Source organism: Canis aureus, chromosome 7 (genome assembly GCF_053574225.1).
Source record: "Canis aureus isolate CA01 chromosome 7, VMU_Caureus_v.1.0, whole genome shotgun sequence".
NCBI lineage: Eukaryota > Metazoa > Chordata > Mammalia > Carnivora > Canidae > Canis > Canis aureus.
The window spans coordinates 57826784-57848692 of record NC_135617.1 but is presented as its reverse complement, the minus strand read 5'-3'; the positions used below and the strand labels follow the sequence as shown (position 1 = coordinate 57848692).

General features: G+C 38.0%; 1 protein-coding gene across 6 annotated transcripts in view; it reads right to left on the bottom strand.

The window, feature by feature from the left end:
* The window catches only part of CYP39A1 (cytochrome P450 family 39 subfamily A member 1), a 90049-nt gene that overhangs the window by 33244 nt on the left and 34896 nt on the right, over positions 1-21909 (bottom strand). The gene's annotated exons all lie outside the window — the stretch shown is intronic.

The following is a 21909-nucleotide window of genomic DNA, read 5'->3' as shown; positions in this document are numbered from 1 at the left end:
AAAAAAAAAAAGAAAAGAAAAGAAAAGAAAAGAAAAGAAAAGAAAAGAAACACCAAAACCCTGGTTTTCATTTGTCTGAGCATTACCAGCACATACCATATGCCTGGGGCCAAATCTTCTAACAAGTAGTTATTGCCAGCCAAAGAAATTATTACCATCAGAAAAATATCTTGATATGCTATGGCAAGTTAATGTCACCAAAATTTTACTTCTTCATATTTTTCTCCAAGTATCCCTGTACTTTCTAAGCTATTCAGAAAACATAATTAGAAAATCCATGGTCAGAATTAGAAATTCTTTATTTGAAAAAAATGACTGAGATTGTTGCATATGCCAGAGATATCACTACTAAATCAAGCAAACAAATATTTATTTGGCACTTAGTGGAGAGTAGAGCATTGCAGAGGATATAAGAAATTTAAGTTTGAAGACAATAAAAAGACAATAAATTCTCAAACTAAAGGAAAGAAAGGGTAAGTGTTTTTCCCAGTGTTAAAATGAGGAATTCTGAGGTTCTCATTTATGAGTTTATAAATTACACACAAATTTAGAAAACTAACATGCAGTAAGTGTTCAATACAAGGTGGCATGTAATACTGTTACTATTATTATTACATTATTATTAGCACAAATTTAATAGTAACTCTCTAAAAACTACATGTTCCTGACCAACTTTTGCTCCATAGCTAATAAAGTGAATCTTTTCTCTGAGATCTCAGGTGGGAGAAAAACTACAGTTTGAGAGCCTATCCAGTACTAAATAGATACCAGGTCTGAGGAAGTCTTTTAATCATTCACCCAGGAGATATTTACTGAGAACAGTGTCCAAGAGCTGAGGATGAAGATGAATGGAAGAGTCCTGGCTCTTAAGCAGTTCACAGTCTAACAGAGAAGGCAAAGAATTAAATTAGTTAAAATGGGGTAAGTGTTACTGCATGGAAATATGCAATGTGCTGTGGTGATAGCGACCAGACTGGGGTCGGTGAGGAGAGGCAATTGTGAAGGAGATGTCAGAGAAGCCTCTCAGAAGTAAAATCAGAACAAAGGATTAGATACACCAAAATAAAGGGCATGTTTGCATATGAGGAATTCAGCTGGCTGGAAAAGAGTTCAGTGCAGGAAGTCACTAGATCAAGTGAAGTCAGTGCTCCACTGAAATCCCAGGCTGCCTACACCAGCCGAAGCCAGAGCTTGTGACAGGTGGCTCCTTTATCCAATCTCTGAATGTGACCCAGGAGTGCCTAGGTTATATTTCTGGGCCTTCTTCTCTTCTTTAGGTAGATTCTTTCTCTTGGGGATTCAAACAAATGGTTTTCTATAAATCAGTGAGCTGGTCACACCAATAATTTTATATTCTGTCTTTAATCACCTTCCTGAGCTCCGTCTTATTTTAACCACCTGGCTTCTTGATAACACTGCTTGTATGTCTAAAAGACATCTTGAAGCATGTTTTGGCCAACACAGAACTTTTCACTTTCCCTATTGAAATAAAGCCTTTCCTCCCTTGGTCTTGCCTTCACTGAAAATGGTAGCAAAATTTGTCCAGTTGTTCAAGTCCAACACCTAGGAGTCATCCATGATTCATCCCTTTCCCTTTTACTCCCATTTAATTAATCACCAAAACCTGTTGTTTCTATCTGGAAAACAGATCCTACTTGCATTCACATGACTCCATCTCCATAGCTACCATTCTTGTCCAAGCCATCATCACTTTTCAGCTGGCCCATAGTGATAGCCACCATCATGCTCCCTGCTCCCACCTGGCTCTGCTGTAATCCTTATGTAAATCAGACCAAGTCAGTCTCCTGTGCAGATCCCTGTTTCAATGCTATTTAGAATTAAATCCAAAGTTCTTACTTTGACAAATAAGACCCCATCTAAACCTCTAATCTCATTTCACACTGAATCCTGGGTGCTGTGTGACCTTTATAAACGACCCAACCTCTTTGCCCCTCAGTTTGCTCACCTACAAAATAGGAATAAAGAAAGTATCTTCCCAGGGTGACTGGGTGGCTCAGTTGGTCAAGTTTATGCCTTTGGCTCAAGTCATGATCCCAGGGTTCTGGGATCGACTCCCTTACTGGGCTCCCTGCTCAGCAGGGAGTCTGCTTCTCCCTCTCCTTCTGCCCCTCACTTATGTTTGCTCTGTCTCTCTAGTGTTCTCTCTTTCTTTCTCAAATAAATATAATGTTAAAAGAAAAAAGTATCTGCCTTACATGGTTGTTGTGAGGATTTAAAGAGTTAATAAAGTTCTTACACCTATGACTGGCACATGGCAAAAACTTAATAAATGTTACCATCATTATTATTATTATTTCTTTTGCCTGATTTCAACTGTTTTGAAAGCCTAGTTCCTTCTTATCTTTCAGACCTCTACTAAAATATTTTCTCCTCAGGAAGCCCTTCGCTTACCAGCTAATGTCTCCCAAATCACTATCACGTCATTCTGTTTCCTTTATAGATCCTGTTAATATATGAAATAATTTGGTTTATTGTTGATTGTTGGATATGATTCCATGTTTCTCACAATCTTGTTCTTCCTATTTTTTGATGTATCCCTAGTGTCTAGCACACTGCCTGACACATGGTAGGCAACTGATAAATTTTTATTGAATGAGTAAATGGATAAATGTCTAAAATAGTGGAGGGGGAAACCAGTTAAGAAGCTTTTATTTTGTGTAACAGCAATGGGAGTGATGCAGAGGAGAAGCCAATTTTAGAGACATTTCTGAGAATGTGAGAATCTTTAATAAGAATGTGCTGAGATCTTTGTATATGCTAGACCAGTAGTTCTCAAACATTAAGCATACTTCAGCATCAACTCAGAGGCCTATTAAAACACAGATTGGAGGGCCTTGCCTTCAAAGTTCTCAATTCAGTAATTCTGAATTGGGCCTAAGAATCTGCATTTCTGGCAAGTTCTCAGGTGCTATTGATGCTGCTTGCCCAGAAACCATACTTTAAAAACCACTGTGCTAAACTGAAGGAAATAGAACAAATGCTTGAATTTTACTAAATAATCTGGGTTTTAAACAATTTTTGTTACTAGTTTTTAAATCATCTCTTTAAGACAATGGAGGGAAACATACTTAGCGGGCAAAAAATAAGATTAAAATCAGAAATTCTGGGTGGATACATAGTTGACCACTGAACAATGCAGGGATTAGGGGTGTTGACTGCCCTCCCACCCCCTGGACCATCAAAAATCTATGTAATAACTTTTGACTCACCAAAAGTTTAACTACTAACAGCTTACTATTATTTTAAAGATCCATCCATTCAATTTAAAGAGAGAGAGAGAATGCACATACATACAAGATGGGGGAGGCACAGTGGAGCTTGATCTCACAACCTGGAGACCACGAACCCAGCCAAAGCCAAGAGTTGGATGCTAAACCAACTGAGCTACCCAGGCCCCCCCAACTAGCCTACTGTTGACTGGAGGCCTTATTGATAACAGTTGATTAATACATATTTTGTATGTTACATATAATGTACTGTATTCTTAGAACCAAGTAAGCCAGAGAAAAGAAAATGCTATTAAGAAAATCATAAGGGGGGGATCCCTGGGTGGCTCAGCAGTTTGGCACCTGCCTTTGGCCCAGGGCGTGATCCTGGAGCCCCGGGATCGAGTCCCACGTCGGGCTCCCGGCATGGAGCCTACTTCTCCTTCCCTCTGCCTCAATCTCTCTCTCTCTCTATGTCTATCATAAATAAATAAATCTTTGAAAAAAAATTAAAAAAAAAAAAGAAAATCGTAAGGAAGAGAGAATATATTGACAATATTGAACTGTATTTAGGAATACCATAAGTTTACATCATTTGTTTATAAGATGAATCATCTGTCAGTACCTATATCAATAGTCTAATATATTTAGTTAAAAAAATTCGGGATCCCTGGGTGGCGCAGCGGTTTGGCGCCTGCCTTTGGCCCAGGGTGCGATCCTGGAGACCCGGGGTCGAATCCCACATCGGGCTCCCGGTGCATGGAGCCTGCTTCTCCCTCTGCCTGTGTCTCTGCCTCTCTCTCTCTCTGTAACTATCATGAATAAATAAAAATTTAAAAAAAATTAAAAAAAAATTCATGTACAGTTCAAGCCAGTATTAAGGGTCAACTGTATTGACAACAAAAGTCACTAGCTTTTTACTAACATAAAAGTACAAGATAGCAAAGGCATTTTATTTCTTATTATGAATGCTAAAACTAAATTATGTGATAGCTATTGCTGATTGAACTTTTAATTGGCCAGGATTTCAGAACTGGCTCAAAATTTTATCATTTTTAAATGGTAAAAGATACTATCTTCATCTGAACAAGAATGCCAGTGTACCTTCTGGAGGTCATTGACTTGAGCTTGCATGTAGCCATATATTTAGGTCCTGTTCTTCTTCTCCCTTATTTGAAGCCACAGCCAAGGGCATGCGCTGGCAAACTATGGCCAGCAAGCCAAATCCAACTTGCCATTTATTTTTGCAAATAAAGTTTTATTAGAATACAGCAACACTCATTTGTTTATATATTGTCTAGGGCTGTTTTCATATTATAATGGCAGAGTTGAGTAGCAGTGACAGAGACCTTATGTTCCATAGAGCCTAAAACAATTACTATACGGCATTATACAGAAAACGCTTGCCAACTCCTGAGTAATAGGCACCAAGGGAAAAAGCTGCTGGCATCCTCCTCTTTGTACTTCCTATTGCTCAGAAGTCTGGTGTAATTCCAGCTTTTGAATTTTACAAGTACTATAAATTCTGTGTGATCTTTATTACGCATGTCTTTTATATAACCAAGTCAAGTGGACAATGGCTAGCACAGAATCTGAATAATCCCGTAATATATGGCTGCTTTGTGTGGAAAAGAGAAGCTATCTTTTAGGAAAAGAAATGTCTTTGTTTAAAATATACTGTACTATAATGGCCTCCAAGGGCCATTATGTTAAAGAAAACAATTTTCTGATACTTCTTATTTATGTTTTTCTAAAATTGGTCTATGTTAGAAAAGGCTGTGGTTCAGTTCTCTTTCCCTACTTCCCTAATATAATCAACTTTTCCTCACTTGATAAGAGTTTGCTTCTCAGTCATCTTGATATTCACACTGGTGCATTTTCTCTGCAGTAAAATCTCTTGAGTGCCAAACAAAAGGGCAAATAGAGAACATATCATACCTAAAGGAGAAGCCCTTGAAAGCAAAGCAAAGCAGGCACAGAAAAGAAATACTGAAAGCAGACAGGTCTTATTTCATCTCTGTCCACTAGCCCTTGCATACAAACCATATAGCCTGTTTGCATGTTTGACCACACATGTCTATCTTAGATTTCAAAAGTGAGATAAGTATCAGACTAACACATATTAACATATCTATTTGAATTGAATTAACAAAAATAAAACAGCCCTTTTCCATTTAGAAAACAAGTTGGATTGGTTGATTAATTTGATAATAGGAACTGGCTTAGGGAATTAGGTTATAAGGCAGTCATTTTCCATTACTAAGCAAACTAAATCTATAATTTTTGATAACTAAGTATTTTAAACAGACTAAAAGCATGAAGCAATATACCACGAATGATATCCTTTGAAGTACTGAAATGAGGGATAATAAATTTTATACATCAAATTAAAAATGCATAAGGGGATCCCAAATTCTTTTAGAGTATATTTGAGGAAAGAAAGGGAGGAAGGAAGATAGGAAGGAAGAGAGGGAGGAAAGAGGGAAGGAAAAGGCAAGAAAGGAAAGGGGAGAACAGAAAAGAAAAAAAGAGAAAGGAACAAAGAAGTAAAGAAAACCACTGATTAATGGCATGCATTAAAAGATGAATCCCTATGGTACAAAGCCTAAATGTCCTTGGTGAGACAAAGGGAGAGTCTGTGGCTCTGCATAGGAAATAAAGAACTAGAATTGCTGGAGTCTTCAAGGTAGTAAGACAAGGCTGGAGATTGGAGAGAGAAGGGACCCAGCTACATGGCAAGTGACCGGTTACCTAATATGAAGAAAATTCTTTAGAGCAATGGTAGATAAGACCTTTAAGAACAGAATATTCAACTTTATGTCAAATACTCAATTTTAAGTTGTTTCTGGCTGGAATGTATTTTTCTCTTTCCTTGTTCCATATTTTTAATATTTTGAAAAGTTTGCCAAGACATAGCTTTATGTTAACACTTAAGGAAATAAAGACCTGGGTGATACTCAGTGAGGCAATACAACACCAAAAAGGGGCAAAACATGCAGAAGGGAAAAAAGAATGGGAAATGAAAAATCAGCAAAGACAAGAGCCAGGAGGTATAGAAGCCTCCACCTCTTGCCGCCTCCTCCATTCCTCCCTCTCTGTGATTCCTAGAACACAGAGAAGGGTTTTGGACCAATTTCACTTTTATCTTGAAAACCAAGATGGCCCTTGTCAAATGGATGCTACAAATAAATTCACAGTGACCTACAATTCAGATTTTAAATCTTTTTTTTTTAAAGTATTTTCTCTATTTAGAGAATCTACATTAGACAAACAATCCCTCTATTTTTTTTTCTATTTTACTGCAGCTATAGGGTACAGAAAATAAATATTTTTCTGCTTGATCAAGGATAGATGATTACCAAGGGCCAGGATTTGTATTAAAAATCAGATCTCTGTGTTTACAAAGTGACCTACCTATAATAAGACAGGCAGGGATCCCTGGGTGGCGCAGCAGTTTAGTGCCTGCCTTTGGCCCAGGGCGCGATCCTGGGGACCCGGGATCGAATCCCATGTCGGGCTCCTGGTGCATGGAGCCTGCTTCTCCCTCTGCCTGTGTCTTTGCCTCTCTCTCTCTCTCTGTGTGACTATCATAAATAAAAATTAAAAAAAAAAATAAGACAGGCATAATTCTGGCCTAAAGAGTTTGGACTCCAAGAATAGTGAAGTTTCTGAGCAGCTTTAAAAAATAATAAGTAAATAAATATTTTCCTTATTAAACTAATTGAATTATAAAGTGCAAAAATGTTTTGTATTATATAACAGAAACAAAAGTTTGAGTTCAAAATAATATTTAAAGTTTAATATGATATATAAGTTGTTGAAAGAACCTTCTAGGTCCAAGATGGAGCTGCTCCTGCTCAGAAACTCAGATAACTTTCATGTTCCTGTAAATGCTCCACTTGGCCAGAAACACATTCCAGTTGGCCAATCCCCTAATGTTAAGCCATGTCTAGGCTCTATACTTATTATTTTCTTGTTTCTTTTCACCCAAACAAGGTTGATTATGTGGCCTCAGAATATTTTCTATTTGTCTCTTACTGGTTCTTTATTCTTTATCCTATAAAACCTTCCTGCCTCCCATCCCATTTTGCAAAAAGGAGATGGTCCATTTCATGAAGTAGTAAATAAGGTTTGTTTTTATCACCTAAATTGTCTTCTTTAATAATCTTTTAAACAAAATGTAGAGATACAGAGTACTCTTGGAAAATAGATGTTCTGATAAAATATTTTTAGTTTTTCAAAACCCAGTATGATGTTGGACAAACAAGGTAGTATTCTGGGACCAGATAAAGGAAAAGAAAAGGAAATATGCTAAGTTTTGAAACAACAGCATTAGGTTAAAGACTTTTCTTATTATAACTCTTAGAAATGGCTCTGTACCCATACTGTGCATATTTCAATGCACATCTGTGGTTTGTTCTCCCAGCATTTTGACTCTAAAAATAGACGGTTCACTGGAAGATTGCCAAGGTAATCATCAAAAGAGCTAGAGCTTAACGGAGACTGGGACCAGTACAGAAGACAACCAGGGAAAAAGCTATGGATGATTTGGGGTAAAATTCAGAAACCATCTGTTTAAGTCTTGGCATAAATGCAATAAAGGTCAAACCACATCTTAGGATATTTGAAACCAAATAAAAGAAAGGACGATTTTTCTATGCAGAAACAGTAAAACATTTCTAAAATATTTATGGTTTGGGGATTCCATAGGCATCATGGCAAGCATGTTACAACACAGTGAATCATACCTGTGAAGCAGGTGTCATAGATTGGAATTCTATTACTTTAGCCATTAATTCACTCAAAATAAATTTGCTTCCTATCTATTATGTGCAGTCCTACCATAGATGCTGTAACAGACAGGAAGAGAATAACACTAATTTACTGACCATCTAATGTCACAAATACTTTGGACCACTTCATTTATTCCTTGTACTTACCTGCCAGCTATCAATCCTCAGAGATAACGTGCCCTAGGAGACAAGCTTGAACATACTAGAGCTGCTTTCAAACCTCTGTCCATTCTTGAAAGCCCTTGCCCCATTTACAGTGACCCACCAGTTCCCTTAAGAGGAGAAAGGGAAGAAAGGAATGAGAAAGACACAGTCATTGCCCTAAAGGAGTTTGCACACAAGGACACAAAACAATATCTGCATATAAATTATGATAATATTAGTTTCACAAGAGAGGATGCAAGCTGCAGGGGTGTTGCCTAAGGCTAGGCTTTCGGCTAAGCCTGGAAGATGAGTAGGGCTCATTCAGGGAGAAAGAAAAGCAACTTAAATTCCAAAATTAATCATAAAACTATGATTTCTTGGACTTAAAAAGGAACGTGACTCAAACAGAATCACTAAAGTCAGTTGTTCTTTGTAGCTTCTCTGACTCCATAATATTTCAAGCCCCTTCTCATTATGCACACACACACACACACACACACACACACACGCACGCATGCATCCAAAAACAGTAAGTAAACAAATACATAAAATATAAAAATTCTGTTTCTATACTTCAGGAATAACATTACATAAAGATCTAACTAAGAATTTTGGGGAAATAATCCAGGTTTTGACAGAAATGAAGGCGAACAGCAGGCATTTGCTGAGTCATTCAGACCTTCTGAGATATAATTCTGAGGAGTCTGAATCAGAAGGTAGGGTTGCAAAGTGGGGTTGAATACTGAGGAGGCCCTGCACTCCTCCACAGTGAAAAACAGGCGTATTTACTGCCCAGGGACACTTGGAAAGATGATGAAAAGCAGATCATAAATTCCCACGCAAACATAAAGAATGCATCCCTACACAGTCCACCACCTCTTTCTTTTGAAAGCATGGATTCTCAATTCTGTTTGCTCTTCTATGCTGGGAGATCACAAATGTTGTCTTTTCATATTCATGGAGCTGCTTGTTTAAAGTATTTGAAGCTCAGGTGTGTACAAAAGGTCACAGTACACATGAAGGACAATGAACCTGGGACAGAAATACATGAGGCAAAGGTTGAAAAGTAAAGAAACCCATGTAATAACCTTGAGCAATGACTCCTACCAAAATGGGATCAAGAAATTTGCTTCCCAAACTTTATAATGATTTGTTTAAAATGAAATATCAAATAACAAATGCTAGTGTTCACTTTAGATTTATTTGGGGAAATTATATAACAGCTTTGAAAAGAATACAGCATTTCTAAAACTACTCAAAAATAATAAAGCACTGACATCAATTGCTGACAGAAAATAAGAGCAGGAAACAAGTTTTCTGGCATGTTTTCTCAACCAGGGACCTCAAGATAAGCTCCTGAAAAAAAGATCAGTTTTTACAGAAAAGACCCAAAACTAAAGAGAACTAATAAATAATTTACAGTATCCTAGAGGGGAAAAGAAGTATCTTATATCCATTCCTTCACTTCAGGAATTTTAAAAACTTTAATAGGATAAATTATGTTCAAAAATTCAGTTTTTAGCCTCTAATTTACTCCAGGAATATTTTCTTAGATTGACAAAATTGCTCTTGTCTTCCCAGGAGAAACCTATATTCACTAGGAAAAGTTAGTATATCTCAAGTAGAATAAGAGTAGATAAAATGTCCTGAAATAGATAATACTATTTATAATGGGTTTCTATATCAGATGACCCTTTAACAGTAAGGTAGTAAGAATGTGCTAGTTACAGATTTCTGGAAACTTTTAGTGAGATGAAGATTTGTTTGAATGTAATACAGAAAATCAAGAGCAAAATGAGAGTAGATGAAAGATTATGAAGTATATGGTAGTCTACAAAGTGCTTTTAGTTCACCACAGTTTCCTATAAATTCTTTATAGATATAGTTTCTCCAATAGCTGTAGGCTTCTAGAATATTAATTCATTGCAAATGTTGATAGTTTTTTTTTAAGAGAGAGAGAGAGAGAGAGCATGTGAGTGAGCAGGGTGGGGGGTAGCAGAGGGAGCGGAAGAGAGAATCCCAAACAGGCTCCACACCCAGCACAGAGCCTGATGAGAGGCTCGACCCCACAATGGTGAGATCATGATCTCAGCTGAAATCAAGAGTCGGACGCTCAACCAAGTGAGCCCTCCAGGTACCCCACAAATGTTGATAGTTCAAACTGTTGCCTCAAGAATGTGAAACAATTTTTAAAATGATTTTTTTTTCTTATAATTTTCTTTTTAGTCTTGAAATATCATGAATTTGCTTGTTGGCAAAAGGAAAATAAATAAGGATTGTGCTCATCAATTTTCCTCTACCAATTATGTTCTTTTTTGTTTCAGTAGCTTTATAAAAAGTTTTAATATTTGGTAGGACATATCATATTACCATTTTATAATTTCAGTAATTTTTATTTATATTTTAAATACAAAATATTTAAGTCATTTAGCTAATGCACCCCAAATCCATCAGAATTCTCATTAAAATTGACTAAATAAATATGAACTTGAAAAGGGTTAGCATTTTCATGAAATTAAATCTTTCTGTCCAGGAACATGTGTGCTTTTTTCTTTATTTAGGTTGTATTTTTTAAAACTATATTTTTATAAAATGTTATAAGTCCTCTATATAGGTCATGTCCTAACCCAATTTCTTTATACAAGAAAAATACCACTTAAATGAACAGGAAGGACAGATGTCAAATAAAAAGGAAGGCTTAAAAAAAAAAAGGCATCTTAAGGCACTGGTAGTAGATACAGATGAGAAAGCAAAGAATCCTCTGAGAGATTGTCCAGAGATTCTGGGAATGTGAGCACTAGGAGTTTTAGGGTTGTGGCTGGAGGCTGGCAAACCACAGCTTCACTTTCTCCTTCTAGCCACCAGCTTATTCCAAACTCTGAGTGATTTTGGAGCTTCCAGCTCTGGTTCTTTTGATTTTTCTAGGGGTAAACATCAGTTTTGGCATCTGAAGGATTTTAGATAAAATTTTATTACCAAAGAGGCATGTTCCTATCAATGGGAAAGCCAGGCTGATGCATCCAGTCTTTGGACTTCAACTTAGCTGCATAAGAAAGAGCCTTGGGCCTGGAGTACTCCTCACCAGGAAATAAAGAGCCCACACAGCCATGCTGGTCCCACCTTGCGTGGGAACAGCCTCCCTTGTTTTAGGCACAGTGAATGCCCCTTTGTCTCTGCTTAAAGCATGTGCAACCTATGGCATCTGGCCAACCTCACTGTTTTATCTGTCCTTCCAAGGGGAGAGGGCACAAGATCCCTCCTACTGAAGCACAGGAGGGATAAGCTAGGGAGAGATCCACTGGCTGTGAGGGACCTATATCTACTACCGAGGCTGAGTTTGCTGTCTCTTCTCTATGTAAAGGAAGTGTTGTTCACTGCACTGTGTTTTTCCTAAAGACTCTGATACCAAGCTGCAATGGGCAGAGCGCTTATTAGAATCCTGCTCTGGCATCGATAACCAGTGCACCGTACTCTGGGTGTCATCTATTGAAACATTAGCAGCAATAACTTTTTGGAAGCAGCCTCTGCTCAGTGACTTCAGTTTGACATTTATAACCATAGACTGACTATCCTTGAAGGAGGCAGTGATTACAGAGGACTGAGAAAGATACCAAGGAGGGGGCGCCTAGGTGGCTCAGTCAGTTAAGCACCTGACTCTTGATTTCAGCTCAGGTGGTGAGCTCAGAGTCATGAGATTGAGCCCCGCATCAGGCCCACCACTCAGTGGGGAACCTACCCTCTCCCTCTGCTCCTCCCTGCTGCTTTTGCTCCTTCTGTAAATTAAATAAATATATATGTTTTTTACAAAGAAAGATACCAAGGAATGCAGTGTTGTTTAGAAGAGGTTATTATTACTGATAGAAGAGGTTATTATTACTGATAAAAGAGGTTATTATTACTGATGTAAGACCAGGAGTTGATAACCAACAGACAGAGGTCCCCCCCATCCTTTCTTCCATTACATACACATATAAAAATACCTCAAATCCCATTCTATCATCTTTTTTTAAAAAAGATTTATTTATCTATTCATGAGAGACAGAGAGACAGAGAGAGGCAGAGACACAGGCAGAGGGAGAAGCAGGCTCCATGCAGAGTCTGATGTGGGACTCGATCCCGGGTCTCCAGGATCACGTTCTGAGCTGAAGGTGGTGCTAAACCACTGAGCCACCTGGGCTGCCCCCATTCTATCATTTCAAGAAAAAAATTTTTTTAAAGATTTTATTTATTTATTCATGAGAGACACACACAGAGAGGGGCAGAGACACAGGCAGAGGGAGAAGCAGGCTCCTTGCAGGGAGCCTGATATAGGACTTGATCCCAGGACCCCAGGATCATGCCCTGGGCTGAAAGCAGGAGCTAAACCGCTGAGCCACCCAGGCGTCCCTCAAGAAAAGTTTAATGCCATTGTACCAAGTCAACTATATGATTCTTCTCTGAAAAAATAATACTTTGTGTTATTTCCAGAAATATTTCTTTCGTATAATGAAAAAAGGTTATCAACTTCCGTATTTACTGGAATATGAAATGAAGCCTGCTTTATGATTACAGTGACTTTTTCAAGGAATAAAAGACACAGTCCAACTGATAGTAAATATAAGGGAGATACATTGACTAAAGAAAACAAGAGCCAGTAAATGATAAAATGTTAAATATATTTTGACCTACAAATACTCTTTATTTATAAACTCTACGTAAGGATTCTGAATTTTTAGATGATGTTTTCTGGAGAGATGTCAAACCGACCTCAAGGCCTTTACCTTAGTATTTTCTAAAGGGGAAGAATGATTATCCAAATTCCTGAATCATCCTCTAACAGAACACATTGAAAAAAGAGCCACGTCAGAATGAAAAATGTAGAGGATAAATAAAGCAGATGAGCAGTGCCCACCGAATGAGATAACAGAAGACTTAATAAAATGAGATGCACCAGAGTAGGACCTGTCTCCAAGCTTGTAAATTTGAACAGGATATCAAATTATTTACAGCTATCTGAGGGATCTCTTTCAGCCTGTTGAAGCTAGGCAATAAAAGAGAGAGTGACTTCACATACAATCTCCTGAGTTAGAGCATCAGAAGACACACATCAGGTATGAAAGGCAGAAAATGCTAGAGGAAACATAGCCACCTGGGAAATCTTTCATGGGCCAGAAATCTCGTGTGCAGGTTTCACCCTGGCTTTTATGTCTCAGGTAGGGGATTGGAAACAAGTTGTGAGTTTTAAAGTGAGACCATCTTGTCTTTAAGGTCAAGGGGAAAAGAAGGCAACAAATTATATGTTTAGAATGGAACAGAAGAGTTCCAGATGGGATGTCCTGCATTAATAAATACTTTCTCAGGTAATTGATGTATGGTCTTCAAGGTTGGTGAATAAAAAACAGTTTGTGAAAAACTCCAGCATAACTGAATGTCTGCTGGGTCCATTCCAGTATTTAAAAAAGCTGGGCTAGCATGATATCACCCAAATGAGTACCTGGTGTTATATGCAACTAATAAATTATCCAACGCTACATCTGAAATTAAGGGTATACTATATGTTGGTCAATTGAAATTAAATAAAAACATAAAAATAAAAATTGGGCTAGCAAAGGAAAACAGGCTATGCAAGAAATTTCCCATATGATGTTACAGCCTCCAAAACCTCGTATTAAGTGCATATTGTCAAGCAACCAGTGGGAGTTAAATTTTGTAATAAGATCACTTTCTTCTATTCATGACTCCATTGAAGTGCCCTTGGCTCTGCCACTTGATCTCTTTTCTCAATATTCTGGGCAACAAAGAGCTAAGAATCTATCAGAGATACAACGTTGACTATCAGTCATCAAACTCTGCAGGTTGCAGAGGGGATATGAGAGGAAGCTTCTTCAGTTAGTTGGAGGGATTTAGGTCTTTGATATGTCATGAATGGAATCCTCCAAGAATGTTGTCATTGGTTGGCAATATAGTATTGAGGTATATTCAAGTGGAGGGAAGTTGTATACAAATTATAATATAGGTAATATAATATATAATATATATAATATATAATATAATATAGGTAAGAAGTGACTATACATAAGGTTTCAAGAATAAATGAAAATGTTTAAATGCAATGAAGTAAAACTGATGAACTAATTAAAATAATACAAACAACATCGACTTTGCCTAGACATCACCACAGGTAGAACTTTAATTATCACTCTGCTAGTTTTTTGTATTTATTTATAATTAGAAAAAGAGACAGAATCTTTTCTCATCAGTGTATGGTGAATGTAGCCATGTAAGTCAATGTCACCACATAATAGCATCTGGCCACTCAAAAGTGTCAGTGTCAGTGCATCTCCAGTCAGGATTGCTGCTAAATCACAACACAATGATTGGCAATGAGCAAATTTTCTCCTGTATCCAAAGTCACACTATTAGTGAGTGGCCAGAATGAAACTCATGAATCAAGTTCCTGACTGTAAGCCAATGAAAATCTGGTAATGTACCTTTTACAATGCACAAATGATAACTTTATGTAATACAGGGATCATTTCTATGTAGGTGCATTTCTATTAACTAATTCGGTTCCTTGTATATGGACATAAAAATTGTATTAATTTTTCCTTTAAATAAACACACAGCAAAACTGAATGGAAAAAAAGCTGTTAATGTTCCCCTAGATTAAAAAGAATAGGTAGAAAGGGACAATACAACCATCTAAAAATTTCAGCTGCATTCTTATTTGTTTTATTTTTAAGATAGAATGACCCTCTCCTGGCGGGCAGACATTCACCATGGGAGTCCAGAATTAGAAAGTAAAATTGCTTTATAATAGTCTAAACAGGACCCAAATGTTAATGCCTGAGATTGCTTTTGGTCAGTTGCCCATAAATCTGACTGTTTATGCTGCGCTGGTTAATCTTTTATGACCCAGTAGTCCTTTAGTAGTTATCTTGAAAATACAAAGTAATGAAGCTAAAAATGCAAGAAGCATATCAACATGTATTCCTACACTTTAAGTAAAATAAAAAAGAGAAGTAAATCATCACGGTAGGTCAATGGAATGACATTTACATTAAAAAGCAAATACCTAAATAAAATCAAATATGGCATAGTACGTAGTTTAATGTTAAAGTAAAAATATGAATAATTTAGTTTTCTTCTTAGAATAGTTCAGCAAAGTTCAATAGACAAACCCCTATAGGAAGTAGAAGAGAGGGATCCCTGGGTGGTGCAGCGGTTTGGCGCCTGCCTTTGGCCCAGGGCGCGATCCTGGAGACCCGGGATCGAATCCCACATCAGGCTCCCGGTGCATGGAGCCTGCTTCTCCCTCTGCCTGTGTCTCTGCCTCTCTCTCTCTCTCTCTGTGACTATCATAAATAAATAAAAATTAAAAAAAAAAAAAGGAAGTAGAAGAGATTAAGAAAAAAAAATGTTCCCTTTGTTTATCAAAACACATACAGCAAGTTGGTTCGAATGGCAAGTGTGCAAATTTTTAAATAAACAGATAAAGAAGATGAACACTTGTCTTTGGTTAACACAAAGGTGTGTCAGTTAATGATCGCACTGTTTTTTAAAATTCATAGTTCATATACGTATGAAGTTTCATGAGAAAAGTGAGAAGACAGCTGTACTTTGCTTTCCTGGAATCCATTAGCAAGGGGTCATCTCACCTGGAAACAGGTAAGGGATGCATAGGTACATGTACATAGATATATACAGATATAAAGTACATGGTTATATTGATGAAATGTATTTATATTTATAAAAGTATATTGATACAGTCATCTAATAAATATGATAATTTCCTATACTCACAAACATATGTAAAGATATATTACCCATACATGTTGATATTTATCAGTTTTGACCACGCAATGTCTGAATCCTATGTTTCAACTGAAGCCTGCCTGCCATCATGGAGTCAGGAAACCAGGTTCTTGCTTTCCTTGCCACTCTTGAAGCTAGGATGTTTCCATGAAGGAAAGATTGCCATTCAGATCAACCAACCCAGGCTTTGAGTCAAGAGTTAGTAATATAAAGGAGTGGAGTCTGAAAAAGGTTTCTCTGGCAGCGACTGCAATTTCTTTCTTTCTTTCTTTCTTCTTTCTTTCTTTCTTTCTTTCTTTCTTTCTTTCTTTCTTTCTTTCTTTCTTTCTTTCTTTATGATAGTCACAGAGAGAGAGAGAGAGGCAGAGACACAGGCAGAGGGAGAAGCAGGCTCCATGCACCGGGAGCCCGACGTGGGATTCGATCCCGGGTCTCCAGGATCGCGCCCTGGGCCAAAGGCAGGCGCCAAACCGCTGCGCCACCCAGGGATCCCTGCGACTGCAATTTCTGCAGGATTAAGTTTCCTAAGACATACGGTCATCGGCATCTTGTGCCCATGGCCACAATGTGCTTAGCATTAGTGGCAGAATTGTGCTGGCCACACCAGGTCTGAAGCCTGATCTGGAGCAGGATTTCAGGCGGTGTCTCCTCCAAGCCTGGCTGTCCAACCCTCCCATAAATTCTGTGAACTCATCACCTTTAATAATCTGGTGTTTTACTAAATCAGCTATAATTAGGGTCTGTAGCTGCCTCTAAGAAACCTTGCTGATAAATTATAGGAGCAACCAGAGTGACTAACGTGGAAAAGAAAGTAGGAACGACAAAGTTCAGCTATTGGGAAAGCGAGTGGAGCCACAGGAGGGGAAGGGTTGTGATATCTAGTGGTGGAAAGAGGGGCTCAAATGAGGGAGAGAAGACACATCCACCAGGATTTTCTACTGCTATCACCTTGCATTGAACTTTTTTTTTTTTTTTTTGGAAAGGGAGGGTGGAAGAGAGTCATAGAGAGAATCTTAAGCAGGCTCCACACCCAGCACAGAGCTCAATGCAGGGACAGATTTCACAACTCTGAGATCATGACCTGAGCCAGAATCAAGAGTCAGATGCTTAACCCACTAATCCACCCAGGCATCCCTCAGTGAACTTTTTACATCTGAAATATCCACGCACTGGGGGCAGAGGTTAGGTGAAAATGGAAGTCTGGAAGCCATGATTCTAGCAGGTTCCTGCAGGGATGGAAACTAGGAAGGACTAGGCATACGCTTGTCAAGAGAAGAAGGGAAAAATGTCAGTGGAAATGAAAGCCATGACATCTCCTCTTCATATAGTCCTAATATGGTAAATCAAGTTATTTCTCATTTGTTAGAAATATGCTCACATTCTTCTCTGAATAAAATGCCACAAGATGCCACTGATGATGTTGATCTAAGAAAATTTGTGAGAACACAGTGAGGCCACACCTGTGGCCTCTGACCCCAACAAGCTCTTCCTCTAGATACTTGTCTAACTTCTAAACATCTTCAAGTCCTTGCCTGAATCTCACCTGCCATAAGGTCCACTCTGATCCAGCTACTGAATGCTACCACCTGATCCCCTTATATCCATTCATCTCTTGAAGGACATCTGGGCTCTTTCCATAGTTTGGCTCTTGTGGACACTGCTATTGTCTGTCTCCCCTACCAGAATGTAAGCACCAAAATGGAAGTAATTTTTGTTTTCTTGCATATCCCAAACTCCTAAAATAGTTGTTGGCACATAATAGGAGCTCAATAAATATTTGTTCAATAAGGGGTGCCTGGGTGGCTCAGTGGTTCAGCATCTGCCTTGGGCTCAGGCCATGATCCTGGGATCCTGGGATCCTGGGATCAAGTCCCACATTGGGCTCCCTGCTAGGAGCCTACTTCTCTCTCTGCCTATGTCTCTGCCTCTCTCTGTGTGTCTTTCATGAATACACAAATAAAATCTTTAAAAAATATATTTGTTCAATGAATGAATGGATATGGCTGAGATGAAATAAAGAGGAGGCAGGGTGACAGAGATGAGGTTGTTGAGATGACAAAAAGCCTCCAAGGTCACATGAAGACTCTAGATTTTATTCTGAGTGAAATGTAAAGCCACTGGATGATACTGAGTACAGAATACCTGAACACGATAGATCAAGGGGAAAAAGCCAGTGGAGAAGTTGAACCTGCCAAAGGACTGATGATTAATGGAAGAGAACCTCAGAGGTCATTAATTAGAGATCCACATGTTCAGGTGTCCTTGGTCAGAAGAAGGCATAGGTACACAAAAAGGAAAGATGATTCTACACACGAACCACAAACCAGCTATCTTTTATGGTGTTTATTATCAGCCACCATTTTTGGGGTGGGGAAAATTACACTGTCCTGACAGTTATAATATATTTTTTTTAGAAATCAGCTTGGTTATGAACATGATACTTATAATTTTTGACTTAAGAATGAAGTACATAGTTTAGAAAATACTTTTTCTAATCTACAAGTTTACTTGTGTGTGACGTCCTCTAAAGGCATCAAAACTGAATCACATTTAGTGGTACATTTACACTAAATAGCATAACAGAAAGAAAATGAAGAACATTTTAGAGGGTATTCAAGAGGCCACCTTGTTTAGATTATTACACTGCTTGCAAAGGTGGATCAAATAATCAGGCTATGGTTTCAGGCTCAGGGGTATGAACATTACTCCAGGAATATTTTCTGAGTACACATGTAATATAATTAGCAGTGAGCTTTAGGAAGATTAATATGTTAGTGACTTGGAATGGAATTAAGCTGGAAACTGGACCTCAGCATGTTAATTCAGGCATTCAGAGTACAATTTTGAAATAAAATTTGGTAATTTGTATTATCAAATCCTGAGCCAAACCAATATTGGTTCAAATTGTAGTTCTATGACTTACTAGTTGTGTGGTCTTGGTTGGTTACCTAATTGGTACATCACTTACCTCATGTTTAAAATGGGGATAAATAATAACATTTAGGAGGGATGATTCAAGGATTAAGTGAGTCAATAAGAAGAGCACTTGGAACAGGGCCTGGTACTTTTAAGTGCTATCTAAGTGTTAGCTATTATTGTTGCTATTATTTCTACCCCCTAGGATGATGTTAGAAATACTTTCATGCTATATTTCTGCTGCATTCAGTCCCTTTAAAGGGATGGCCAGCTGATATAAAATAATTCAATCATTCCTGTAAACATTCAAGAAAACTATGATATTTAAATTTTTTTAAAAAAAATTTGGAGACACAGAGAGAGAGCGCACATGCATGTGCACAAGAGTGGGGAGGGGCAGGGGGAAAGAGAAAGACAGAATCTCAGCCAGACTGTCCACTGAGCACTGAGGCCGGGCAGGGAGGCTCAATCTCAAGACATTCAGATCATGACCTGAGCCAAAATCAAGAGTAGGACACTTAACCAATGGAGCCACTCAAATGCCCCCAAAACTATGATATTTAAAAAAAAAAATTTTTTTAAAGATTTTATTTATTTATTCATGAGAAACACAGAGAAACAGAGAGAGGCAGAGACACAGGCAGAGGGAGAAGCAGGCTCCATGCAGGGAGCCCGACATGGGACTCGATCCCAGGTCCCCAGGATCACACCCCAAGGTGCAGCCGGCGTTAAACCACTGCACCACCGGGGCTGCCCTAAAACCATGATATTTTAAAAAGCTACACTGATTAATATTTAGAAGTAGAAAAACTCAAAGTCATAATAGTCACTATTTCATGATATGGCAAGATTATAAAATTTCATATAACCAATATGGTTATATCAGTGTTGGTCATGCTAAGATTCATAAAACGATTACAGTTTGACAGACCATCATGGTATTTTACATTTGCCATATTCTCCTTAGTGACTCCATGAGATGGGCATTCTTATTTTGTCATTTGCCCAAAGAGGTAAAAGGCTCAAAGAATTTGGTAACTTGAATAAGGAATTAACCAGTTGTAAGTATCCCAGACTAGATTTGAATCCAGGCATTCTGACCTCTATATTTGTACTATATTTTTGAGGTTATGACAGGCAACTGAAATAATATGTAGTGATCTGCAAATCAAAATTTAAAACAGAATGACCAATTTCCAGGAATTATGCCCAAAAACTCTGTAGCAAAGCAAAATATTCTTCATCAGATCCTCAGTAATTTGATAATGTATATTTCACCCAAGATCAACAGATAAAATAAAATCATAATCAACAAGATGTTTTATAGAGTTCAGAACCCAAGAGACATGTTAGCATTCGTTACCATTTTTGTGGAATCCTAGACTTGAGACTGCTGAGAGTCTCAAAGCACAATCAGAGGTTGGCTAACACTAAGGTTTTGTTAACTCAAAACTTAGGGGCAGAAACTGAGCAAAATTTCTTTACATAAAATACTCATTTCATATCAACTGTCCAGAGAGATGGGTGATAAAGCTGCAAATGAAAACTAAACTAAGACATTCATCTAATATCTTTTTATATTTGTTCATTAAATTTATTCAGAATATAATTGTTGAGTAATTTGGGTTCTAGGCAGCTGGGGATCCTATAGAGACCAAGACAAGCATTGCTCCTGCTGTTGGAGAGACTGTTCTGATGAAGAAAGCAGAAGATAGATAGATAGATAGATAGATAGATAGATAGATAGATAGACAGACTAATAAAATAATCCTTATGAAGGAAATAGTGAGGAGAGTCAGAGAATCTAATCTCTAAGAGCAGAGTTAGGGAAAGTAACTTCAGACAGAGCAAGCCTAAAAGATCTATATTCAAAAATGACATTCAAGCTGACTAAAAAATGAACAAAAACAAGGAAAAGGGTTCCAAGCACAGAAAACCTGCAGAATTCATCGGCAGGTGCACATCTCCAAAGAGACTATGTAAATGTTCCTTTCTCTCTCCTAACGTCTTCTGATACTTCCAAATCTGTTTTCATTTATGCACTTCATTCATGAACTTCCTTGAGACCATGAACAACATCTGGATCATCTTCATTACCCTGATAGTTCACACAATGCCTTGACATAATGGGCACTCAAAAAGATATTTGAGGGCCAACTAAATAAACAGATGAATGAAGGGTTAACAATTAATCTGGAAAGTTTCCTAAAAAGAAATTTTAAAACTTACAATTCAGGGTAATGTCAGCAAAAATGGCAGAGTTAAGGACTCCCAAAATTCTCTCTTTAAAATCAATGAAAATCTGATAAAAATTGTCAGAATCAACTTTTTCAGAATTTTGGGAATTAACCAAAGGCTTGCAGCAACCCAGGGAATGTTTATCCAAGAAAAAGGACTAAATCTTGGTAAGAAGAGCAAGCTTAATAATTAACTTGCCCTATTCCCATCCCTCTCTCCATAGGTCCATGGTAGCCTTGAAAAACCATAGCCTATAACCACAGTGCAAATAAGCAGCCCAGCAGCCAGCAGAGGGGATAGAATAAGACTGGAACTCTTCAAAACATCATTCCTAGGGAATTCTCATTATTTGACCTGTCTGGCAGTTCCCTGGAAGGTCCCACTTATAAGACTATCTTTATCTGACCTGACTTGGAATTCATACAGTGGAAAAAGTCTTTTCCCCATGGGTAGTGGCTGGAAACCCTTAAAGATAATTAACTTTCCAGCTACCCAAGGCAATAGATAACAGTTTGGACAAACAACAGGAAAACCAAAAGATTAAAACTGAATAGCCAGGGAATGAGATGTCCTAGGGGCTTTGAAAAGGTCCAATGTATTCCTGGGAATACAGAAATGAGTGCACTTGTGTAGCACTGCACAAACACCCAGGGCCTCATTCAGACTCAGGAAAGACCTAAGAAGGCTCTAAGGTCTGACCTACGGCTGACCTTGAGGTTCCATACGAGTAGGAAATGAAAGTTAAGGCAGCACTGCCAACTGCCTAGTTAAGTTTTGAAGGCATGCTCCAATACACA